Genomic DNA, 10,692 nt, shown 5'->3' on the forward strand with positions numbered 1-10,692 from the left:
TTAGATCGTGCGTCAATTGCTGTCATTCTTCAGGATTTGAATGGTAGGCTACTGGATGGTTTGGTCAAAAAAACTATGTGTTCTTCTTCTCTCCAAGGTGAGGCCCTCGCATATCGGTTATCTTGTCAGTTCACTCTAGCTCGCAACCTTTCCAGGGTGGAAATTGAAGGAGGTAACAAGTTTGTTATTTAGCTAAGTGTATTTGAACTTGATCCTCCGGGGGAATGTAGTGCCATTTTTTTCGACATCAAACAGATTGCTGATCTTTTGAACTTGTTGCTTTCTTGGAGTCCTAGAGCAGCAAACAAAGTAGTGCACTGGGTGGCCCAGGCTTCTCTCAGGAATGCTCTTCCCATAGACTAGATTTCTTGTCCTCCTTTGGCTCTTACTGCTTTATTACGTTTGGCCTAGTTCGTGTTGCTTTGGTTGTGTTTCTTGGGTGTTTCCCTCTGATAAAAAAAAAAAAAAACAAAAAAAGGTCTTCAAAATCCGTATTGCATGTGAATATAAAACTCAAATACTTCATAGTGTTCAAAATCAAACCCAATTTGATGATATTATGAGATCAATTTCCGTATTCATCAGCCTAACTCATTTTCTTCATTTTCTTGCTAATTTCTTTTTAATTACAAGAAATTGAATCTAATTATCCCTTGATTTCAGCTTCTACAAGATTTGAGTTTAAATTTCTTACCTAAAATCTTCAATTGATGAATCCTTGACAAAATCTTGAACTTTTCTTCAATCCTTCACTTTTCCAAGCTTTTCCTTAGCCTTTCTTCACCATTTCCAGCACATGAGCTCTAAGATTTGAACTCTCTCTCTCTCTCTCTCTCTCTCTCTCTCTCTCTCTCTCTCTCTCTCTCTCTCTCTCTCTCTCTCTCTCTCTCTCTCTCTCTCTCACGGGTTTGCCCAAAACAAATATGATGATACACTCCTTTTTGTTTGATGACAATAGAGATGGTAATGAATCGCTAATTTGGATTATTAACCATCAAGTGATTGAAAAATAAACTTAATTTTTGAGAAGAGAGTCAATAGAAAGAAAGTTATGTAGGAAAGGAAATGAAATGAGATAAAGCTACATGATTGGTTTTTGCTACAAGTGCCTTAAGTTTGGAGGACCAAACTTTCTAAGGGGAGAGACTATAATGACCCCATCACATATAATAATTAGCATTTAATTAATTAAGGAGATTTGAATTTAATTGCTCAATAATTAGCATTTAATTAATTCAGGAGATTTGAATTTAATTGCCCATTATTCTGATTTAATTTGGGATTTATGAAAAGTTCGAAGATCGATTCTGTAAAAACCCTCACTCCAACTTAGTCATACTTGCATACATTTATGTATAACCTTGTCTTGTCACGTTGCATTTGCAAATCTTGCCTTGCTTTGCTTGAGTGTTGCTTGCATGCTTTGTTCTTGCCTGGTGTGTTGCCGAGGTCATCCTTAGCCTAGTAATTATCTTGGAATCACTTTGGTTGACCTCCATCTTTGCCCTGGCATATTGGCCGAGATGTCACTATCTAGGCCGAGGTGTGCAGCACCAAGGCCGAGATGTGTATTATCTAGGCCGAGATGTTGTCCTTGCTCCTAAGTGATTTTGTTCCTAGATTGGTACCGAGGTGTGGCACATCTAGGCCAAGGTGTGGCACAGCTTAGTTAAGTGTTGTCCTTCCAAGCCGATGTCACTGTCACCCTACTTGCCGAAGCTTTGTCCTTAGCCGAGATCACCACTTGCCGGAGTGCTCTTACCGCCTAAGCTTGTTGAACACACTTTGCCATAGTCTTGTCTTGTCAAGTCAGTCACCTTTTTAGAGAAGAGCCAATCAGCCGATGCCACGTGTCCCAGCAGAGGGTTAAGTCAGTGACTGTCGAGAAAACATATCATTTTGTATTATACCCCTTTCCTTTAGAGAGAGAAGCTCTAGGGAGAAGAGGAAAAAGTTTTGAGTGAGAGAGTAGACTTCCAAGCTTGATCGTTGGAGTTTGAACCGTTAGATTCGAGTTTTGAGGTTAGAATCTTAATCTACTCTTGTTGTTCTTATTGATCATCTAGTTGCATTGCACGATCGAATCTGTTCTGCATGCCATGCATTGATTTAAAGTTGGTTTTAGAAAGAGAAAATGGTGTTCATGTGTTATTGAAGAAAAGTCTTGTTTTGATTCGAAAGTTTGCACTAAGAACCACGTTTTTGTATTTGTTTTCATAAGATCTCCAAGTATGGATACCCAGGTCCATGTTTTCGAACTCATAACATGAAATCTCAGATTTTGTAATAACAAGTTATGATTTAAGCATGCATGTTCTTCATCTTCTTCATCTTCCTGTTCGTCATGTTCTTCAAAGGGAAACCCAAATTTTTCCCGACCTCGCTTTTGAATGTGGTCGTCGGGACCATACCTCGGCAAGAAGGTGTGGGACCTCGGCGAGAAGGTGTGGGACCTCAGCCAAGACCTAGTTGGTGCCTAGCATGTTTTCTGAGATGAGAAACAGTGTTTTATTTGGATTTGACTTGGTTTTTGGAAAAGAATGCCGAGATCATTGCATTCATGTTAAGCTTGTTCTGAGAATGCATTTCACATTCATCTTTGGGCATCTCTTCTTGTCCACTTGAAATGTAGTATTTATCATGTGATTGTAGGTCTTTGATCTTTGCTTTAAGCCTACACCCGAAAAGCTATGTGAGTGGTATTTTTAATAAAGCTATGTTATAAAGTTTTGATAAAGCTTTGCTTTGCCTTGTTTTGATAAAAGTGTTTGATCAAGCATGAATGATTATCCCTATTTTGTGTATCAAGTAAATAAGTTTGTTTTGATGACATTCTCGGAAAGTCCTTTTGCACTAGAGGACTCTAAGCTTTTGTCACTACAACAAAAATAGTCTTTAGAGACGAAAATTAATGACGAAATATTTTTTTGTCACAAAATATGTATCTTTTAATGACGAAAATCATATTTCGTCTCAAAATGTATCATTTTTAGAGACAAAAATAAAATTTCGTCACAAATCTAAATCATAATAAAAAAATAGGTGACAAAATTATATTTCGTCATTATTTATATTTTTTTTGTCACCAAATATTTTCCCGCTAATATTTTCGGAGGGCGCCAAAATTAATAGACTTTTGGTGACGAAAAAATTTGTCACAAATTATAAAATTATTAATGACAAATATATTTTTGTCACCAATAATTTGGTGATATTTTAATATCATTTAGTGACAAAACTATTTTTGTGGCCAATATTTTTATTTTTGGTGAAGAAATAATTTTGTCACCAAAATATAATTTGGTCACTAAATATTTTAGGGGGAAACAAAAATATTTTCTTACAATCGGTTCCTCTTCTCAATCACACACAATCATTTCTCGGTTCAAACCTATTTCTCTCTCTCTCTCACACACACACACACACACAGACGTTATACTACACAGGGCCCTCACAGCCGCTGCTCACATTGGATCAACCCCCCGCCGCTCTACCATTTCCGATAGCCCTCACCGCCGACAGCCCTCACCACGCCGCCGTTAACCCCTCCTTTCCTCACCGCCGCTGCTGTGCAGATCGAAGAACACCATTGTTAGTCTCTCTCTCTCTCTTTCTCTCTCTCTCTCTCTCTCTCTCTCAATGCTTAAAGGTTGTGGGTGATTTTGCTTGTTGATTACTTTTTAATTTACTCAAAATGGAAATTTTATGAGTGTTTTGATCAATTCGATGTAAAAAGAAAATGAAATTTTGCTTTATTTTTTGTGTTAGTTTTGATTTGATCCCTTCTGGCATTAGGGTTTAGTTGGAATGTCATTAATTTTTTTTGCAAATTTATTTACTTTAGAGGTTATCTCTACTGATATCTGAGGCTGTGGGTGATTTTGGTTGTTAATTACAATTTAATTTACAGGAAATTGGGGTTATGATTATGGGTGCTTCGATGGATTTGACGGAAAGACTTGTGTTTCAAGCCTCAAACTGTTTGTTAATCACTTGTGTTTCCCTTTTGTTTGATATATGGTCATTGAAAATTAAAGACTCTCTTGCTCTAGTACACAAACAGTTTGAGGCCGTCATGCTTGGATACAACTGCCATATGCACCCGTGAACCCACATCCTAATTCCTCATTTTTGCTTGGCAGGTGTCTTAATGATAATCAGTTAACTGGGAAAATCCCAAGGGAGCTCACTGGTATTTCCAGCTTGAAAGTTGTGTAAGTGAAAAACCTTAGTGTTTGAATTATTAGTACTAGATTCATTGTGACTTAGTGTCAAGACATCTGAATGATTTTGCAGAGATGTCTCAAACAACTTGTGTGGAACAATTCCTACTACAGGTCCATTTGAGCACATCCCATTAAACAAGTAAGGTTTCCTTGATTCATATAGTTCTGCAATTTATTTTTTCTTGAAGTTCGTTGAACTCTCTCCAACAGGGAGGGAAAAAAAGAAGGAAGAACTTTAACTCATACTCAAACAAAAATAGGTGATTGCAATGTTTACCATGTAAGTCTACTATATTGGCTCTTTCCAGAGAATCTAGGAGATAAACCTCATGGGAACATTTTCTATGTTATTCAAGCCTCATTACCTATCCAAAAAAACAAAGGAAGAAGAAAGCTTTTGTAGATGAAAGTGAATTGTTAAGTTATATAGTGTGCCTTGTAGTGATAGAAAGTGTCATCTATGGCACATAGCTTCCTTGTTTTGCAGCCAAGTGAGCATAATACATATGCCGCTATTGAAGCTGTGTATAAGTGTCATGTATCCTGTGAAGCGTAGATCATCTGTTTATCTATACTATTATTTTGATTGAAAGATTATGCATTTTTTTTTTTGGGTCTAATTAAATGGTGTTTGTGTTGACTGTGTGCAAAACATTGACAAAATCCCATATGTTAATTGTCCTGTGCTGATTATTCATGTAAGTATGCAATTTTCAACATTTTACCTTTTAGAATTACTTATGGTAATTGAAGAACCATTCTAATACAGTTTTTAGACAATTAAGCCATTGTATAAGCTAGCATGAAACTCTTACCTTCTTTATCTTCCTTGCTTCTTTGTTTCTGTGTTTTTGTGGGTACATGTATATGATCATAACCACGGACTTGGATGACTAAGATCTTATGACTTGATGGCTATAGTTGAGAGTTTTCCATGGTATTTGTCACATCCTCTCTAAGATACTTAACTGGTTTTAGAGAGAGATCCTCAGAAGAAGACAAATCCAAACTATAACCAAGACACATGATGTCCAAATTAGTTCTTAGTATTGTGACTCTTATTTAATTGCTGGTTTCTGAACTTCGGCTTAGGTTAGGACACTTTTAAACTTCACTATTTCATCATAAAATGTTTGCACATTATAAATAGAACCTTGATTGTACTATTATCTATTATCAGTTTCCATACTTGCTTTCACACTAGTAAATATTTTCTAGTTGTACTGGATGTGGCATTGATAGTAAATATTAGTGATTTAATCTTAACCAACTTTTTGATTATTTTTCATCAAAAATTCTTACCAGCGTTATCAATTGGACTAAAATTGACACAAAATTAAAAAAAAAATTAAGAATCAAAATTGAGCTAATTAAAAATTTAAGGACCAAAATGACACAAGAAATAAAATGCAGGAACTACCAATATAATTTGTCCTTTGGTAAACTATAAGAAATGTGATAAATGCATTTATGTTTCATCCCAATAGTGCTTAAAGCTTCACCCCGACTAATCTTCGGATATATGTAATTTCCCATTTCACATATACCAAGTAATTATCGAGCCAAAACTCTGAAAGTAACTTCAAAGGTGGAGTGAGGAATGAAATTTTAAACTATTGGTCTACCCTAAATGTTGGAATACACGACATCTCTCATAAGAGTTAGAAAGTCTATGAGAACTAGTAAATTAGTTTATAATCAGTGAACTGAACGTAATCAACTTATAATCTTCTTCTAGTGCATGAGCATGACACTAATTAAAGAACTTTTGGGAAACTATAATAAAGAGTGTAATACATCATTCACATTTTGTCCTTTAATGAGGTGGAAGATAGAGAGAATAGAGAGAGGAGTGTATTCCCCCTTCACATGGTCCATTCCATATCATTAGAAATGGATTGGAGGTACTCAATTAGAACTGCCAAATATGTTTCATCAAATATATAATAATCAAACTTATAAAATCTTGTGCACTAGTGCATGCATGCATGGGTATGGCACTAATTAAAGTGAACTTTTGGGAAAACTACAAAGAGATAATAATATAATATAATGGCAATAGTTTTGAAGGTGATTGAAGCATATATAATAAAACAAAACTTAAATGCTTAGAACCAAACAGGTTTGTAGTGTTGGAGATATTAGTAATACTCACTAATGGTTTAAATGCTTAGATTTGTTGTTAATATGATATGTGAGCAGGTAATAGATTTTACATATAAATTTCGCTATCTACTCAATAATAATATCTTCTTTATGAAACGTGTTGAGCATATAAATAATAAAATTGCCGTTCAAACTTTAGACGAATTAGTCATTAATTGATATAACCCAGAAGTTTATCTGTCAATTTCTAATTGGTTTTGCGTCTATGGTATGTTGTCTACAAAACTCTAAACTCTCTTTTCACATAAAAACAACTACTTTTGCTTTTAAAAAACAAGAATCTGGGGTTGGTCGGTCAGGCCGGAGTTCCATTCTATTGTGTTTTCTTGTATGTATTTGAGGGACTAGTCCATATGTTATTTGGACTTGTGTGATTCTTATTGTAGACTTTTTTTTATATTTAGTTAAAGTTATTTGCTGTTTTTTTTTTTTTTTTTGGTATGATGCTTCAGGTTGAATCCTCCAAATATTATTACAATAAGTAGGTTTACAATTCATTGATTTAAAAGTTCATATATAAGGAATATATGTTGAATTTACCCTCCTCTATTTTTATATTGTGTTTTCAAGTTTCAGTATAATTTGAAAATCAAACCAAACATGAAATTTGAAAATCAAATTTGAACACCAGAGGTAAGTAGTGTTTTGTTCTTTCTAACACTTAAACTTGAAAATATGCCATCAGGCTCTAAAATCGTGAAACAGCTATGAGAAGGCCCGGGAACACCTCGGGAGGGACCGATGTAAGTTGTGTAAACTTACAGAACTAGCATGGGACTTTTTGTTTGAAAACTATTTAGAAAAATGTACTTTTCCAACACTTAGGCTTGAAAATAGGCCATCGGGAGCCAAAATCATGTAACAACCACGAGCTGGCCTGGGAAACACCTCAAACACCTCGGGAGAGACTAAAGTAAGTTGTGAAAACTTACGGAACTAGCACGGGACTCCCGGTTCAAAAACTAAGTCCAAAAATGCACTTTTTCACACTAAAGCTTGAAAATAGGCCTTCGGGGGCCAAAATTGTGCAACAGCCACGAGACAGCCCCGGGAACACCTCGAACACCTTGCGATGGACCAATGTGAGCTGTGGAAATTTACGGAACTAGCACGGGACTCCCGGTTTGAAAACTAAGTCCAAAAATGCATTTTTCCACACTTAAGCTTGAAAATAGGCCTTCGGGGGCCAAAATCGTGCAACAGTCACGAGACGGCCTGGGAAACACCTCAAACACTTCGGGAGGGACCAATCTGAGTTGTGGAAACTAACGGAACTAGTACGGGACTCCCGATTTGAAAATTATGTCCAAAAATGCACTTTTCTACACTTAAGCTTGAAAATAGGCCTTCGGGGGCCAAAATCGTGCAACAGCCACGAGACGGCCCAGGAAACACCTCAAACACCTCGGGACGGACCAATGTGAGTTGTGGAACTTACGAAACTAGCATGAGACTCTCGGTTTGAAAACTAAGTTCAAAATGTATTTTTCCACACTTAAGCTTGAAAATAGGCCTTCGGGGGCCAAAATCATGCAACAGCCACGAGACGGCCTGGGGAACAACTCAAACACCTCGGGATGGACCAATGTGAGTTGTGAAAACTTACGGAACTAGCATGAGACTCCCTGTTCGAAAACTAAGTCCAAAAATGCACGTTTTTACACTTAAGTTTGAAAATAGGCCTTCGGGGGCCAAAATCGTGCAACAGCCACGAGACGGCCCAGGAAACACCTCAAACATCTCGGGATGGACCAATGTGAGTTGTGGAAACTTACGGAACTAGCACGAGACTCCCGGTTTGAAAACTAAGTCCAAAAATGCATTTTTCCACACTTAAGCTTGAAAATAGGCTTTCGAGGGCCAAAATCGTGCAACAGTCACAAGACAGCCCGGAGAACACCTCAAACACCTCGGGAGGGACCAATGTGAGTTGTGGAAACTAACGAAACTAGCATGGGACTCCCGGTTTGAAAACTATGTCCAAAAATGCACTTTTTTACACTTAAGTTTGAAAATAGGCCTTCGGGGGCAAAATCGTGCAACAGCCACGAGACGGCCCGGGAAACACTTCAAACACCTTGGGATGGACCAATGTGAGTTGTGGAACTTACGGAACTAGCACGGGACTCTCGGTTTGAAAACTAAGTCCAAAAAAGTATTTTTCCACACTTAAGCTTGAAGTAGGCCTTCGGGGGCCAAAATCGTGCAACAGCCACGAGACGGCCTGGGGAACAACTCAAACACCTCGGGATGGACCAATGTGAGTTGTGAAAACTTACGGAACTAGCATGAGACTCCCGATTCGAAAACTAAGTCCAAAAATGCACTTTTTCACACTTAAGCTTGAAAATAGGCCTTCAGGGGCCAAAATCGTGCAACAGCCACGAGACGGCCTAGGAAACACCTCAAACACCTCGGGACGGACCAATGTGAGTTGTGGAAACTTACGAAACTAGCATCCGACTCCCGGTTTGAAAACTAAGTCCAAAAATGCACTTTTCCACACTTAAGTTTGAAAATAAGCCTTCGGGGGCCAAAATCGTGCAACAGCCACGAGACGGCCTGGGAAACACCTCAAACACCTCAAGACGGACCAATGTGAGTTGTGGAAACTTACGAAACTAGCACGGGACTCCCGATTTGAAACTAAGTCCAAAAATGTATGTTAAATTCTATATGTTATGGATAAAATAATAATTGTCTAACTGACATTTTTTTTTTTGTGTTTTATTTTTTTGCAGATTCGAGATTTGATATGGACGTGTTTGGTAATTTGGAGGGCCGATGGTAGCTCATTTTGTGTTTTTGTTCATATTACCTTACATGTATTTTGGTTGTGTTGTAAATTTTATATTTTTATTAGTATTACGGGGCATGTTTGGTAATCTGCCCTTGATATTTTATTTTTGTTGATATTAGTAGACATGTTTTTTGTTGGAAATTAGGAGATGTGTTTGGTAATCTACATACGGTTGATATTATATTTTTGTGGATATTAGTAGTTTTTTGTGAATATTAGGAGACATGTTTATAATCAGCATGCAGTTCATATTGTATTTTTGTGGATAGTGCTAAAATTCGATTGTGATGTTTATGAAAATGAACAGATTTTTCTATTGGTTTGTAATAGATATTTTATTGAACAGGTTATTGAAATGCGCAGGGATGTTACTGAAAAGAAAAAATTTCGAAAGAAAATAGTACACCTATTTTCAAAATTTTTAAATTTTATTAGTGACGAAATAAAAAATGTCGCTATTAGTTTTGAAAAAACATGACGAATAATTTTGTCACATTTGCTGAGTATTTCGTCGCTAAATTAAAATTTTGGTGACAAAATATTTTTTGTCATTGAATAATTTTCTTTTTTGCTCATTTTAGTGACGAATTTTTTTGTCACTTTAATCCATATCATTGGTGATGAAAATTTTCGTCACTAAAATATATTTGGTGACGAAATATTTCGTCGCAAAAAATAATTAAAATAAAATATTATTTAGTTTTGGTGACGAAATTGGTGTTTTAGAGGACGAAAAATTTAACATTTGGAGATGAAACATTTCGTCACAAAAAATGAAAAATAGGTGACGAAACTGTTTTTCGTCACCAGGTACTTTTTGTGACGACGTATAGGCCACGAATGTGGTGACAAATTTTTTTCGTCACAGATCACTTTAGTGACGAAATTTTGATGTTTGGAGACGAAATCAGTCTGTCACCAAAGACCATTTTTGTTGTAGTGTGTAGTGCAAGTCCTTAGTGCCAGGGGACTATAATGCAACTGCACGTCTCGTTTGGAAGTCCTTAGTGCCAGGGGACTATAATGCAACTGCACCATTGTTTGAGATATTTCCCTTGTTTTGTCTTGTTTTGCCACCGACGGTTTACCGCATGGGTTTGTTTGTCCGGAATGTCATCATTTTGTTATATGTTGATGCTAGTAAGCATTCTTTGGAACTTGAAGATTTGTTAGATGAACGTGGTTCATCCATTGATTTGTAAAGTTTGATATGTATTGTTTTGAAAACACTTCGGCTATTATTCATGCAAACCTTTATTATTTGTACCATTCACTGAGTATCCAAGCTCACCCTCTCTATATATATGTAGGTGATGAGCAGGACGGCGGCGACGCCTAGATGTGTTTTACTAGCTTGTTTTGGATTCACGTTATGTCGGCTTGACTAGTTTTTATGTTGGCAATCTTGAAGATTATGCTTCTCGACTTGTACTACTTGTATTTTGTATACGTCGGTTTGAGAAGCCTTTTGATCAAGATGTAACATGTATTTTGTTTATT

General features: G+C 36.6%; 1 long non-coding RNA gene across 1 annotated transcript; it reads left to right on the forward strand.

The window, feature by feature from the left end:
* Nucleotides 1-4,861: 4,861 nt before the first annotated feature.
* Nucleotides 4,862-9,508, forward strand: LOC145790279 (uncharacterized). The gene is made up of 2 exons (XR_014328960.1): nt 4,862-4,924; nt 9,134-9,508. It is a non-coding gene; the product is annotated as an uncharacterized LOC145790279 (long non-coding RNA).
* Nucleotides 9,509-10,692: the final 1,184 nt, after the last annotated feature.

The sequence above is a fragment of the Camellia sinensis genome, chromosome 5, assembly GCF_055761805.1.
Source record: "Camellia sinensis isolate YWXY chromosome 5, ASM5576180v1, whole genome shotgun sequence".
NCBI classification, from domain to species: domain Eukaryota; kingdom Viridiplantae; phylum Streptophyta; class Magnoliopsida; order Ericales; family Theaceae; genus Camellia; species Camellia sinensis.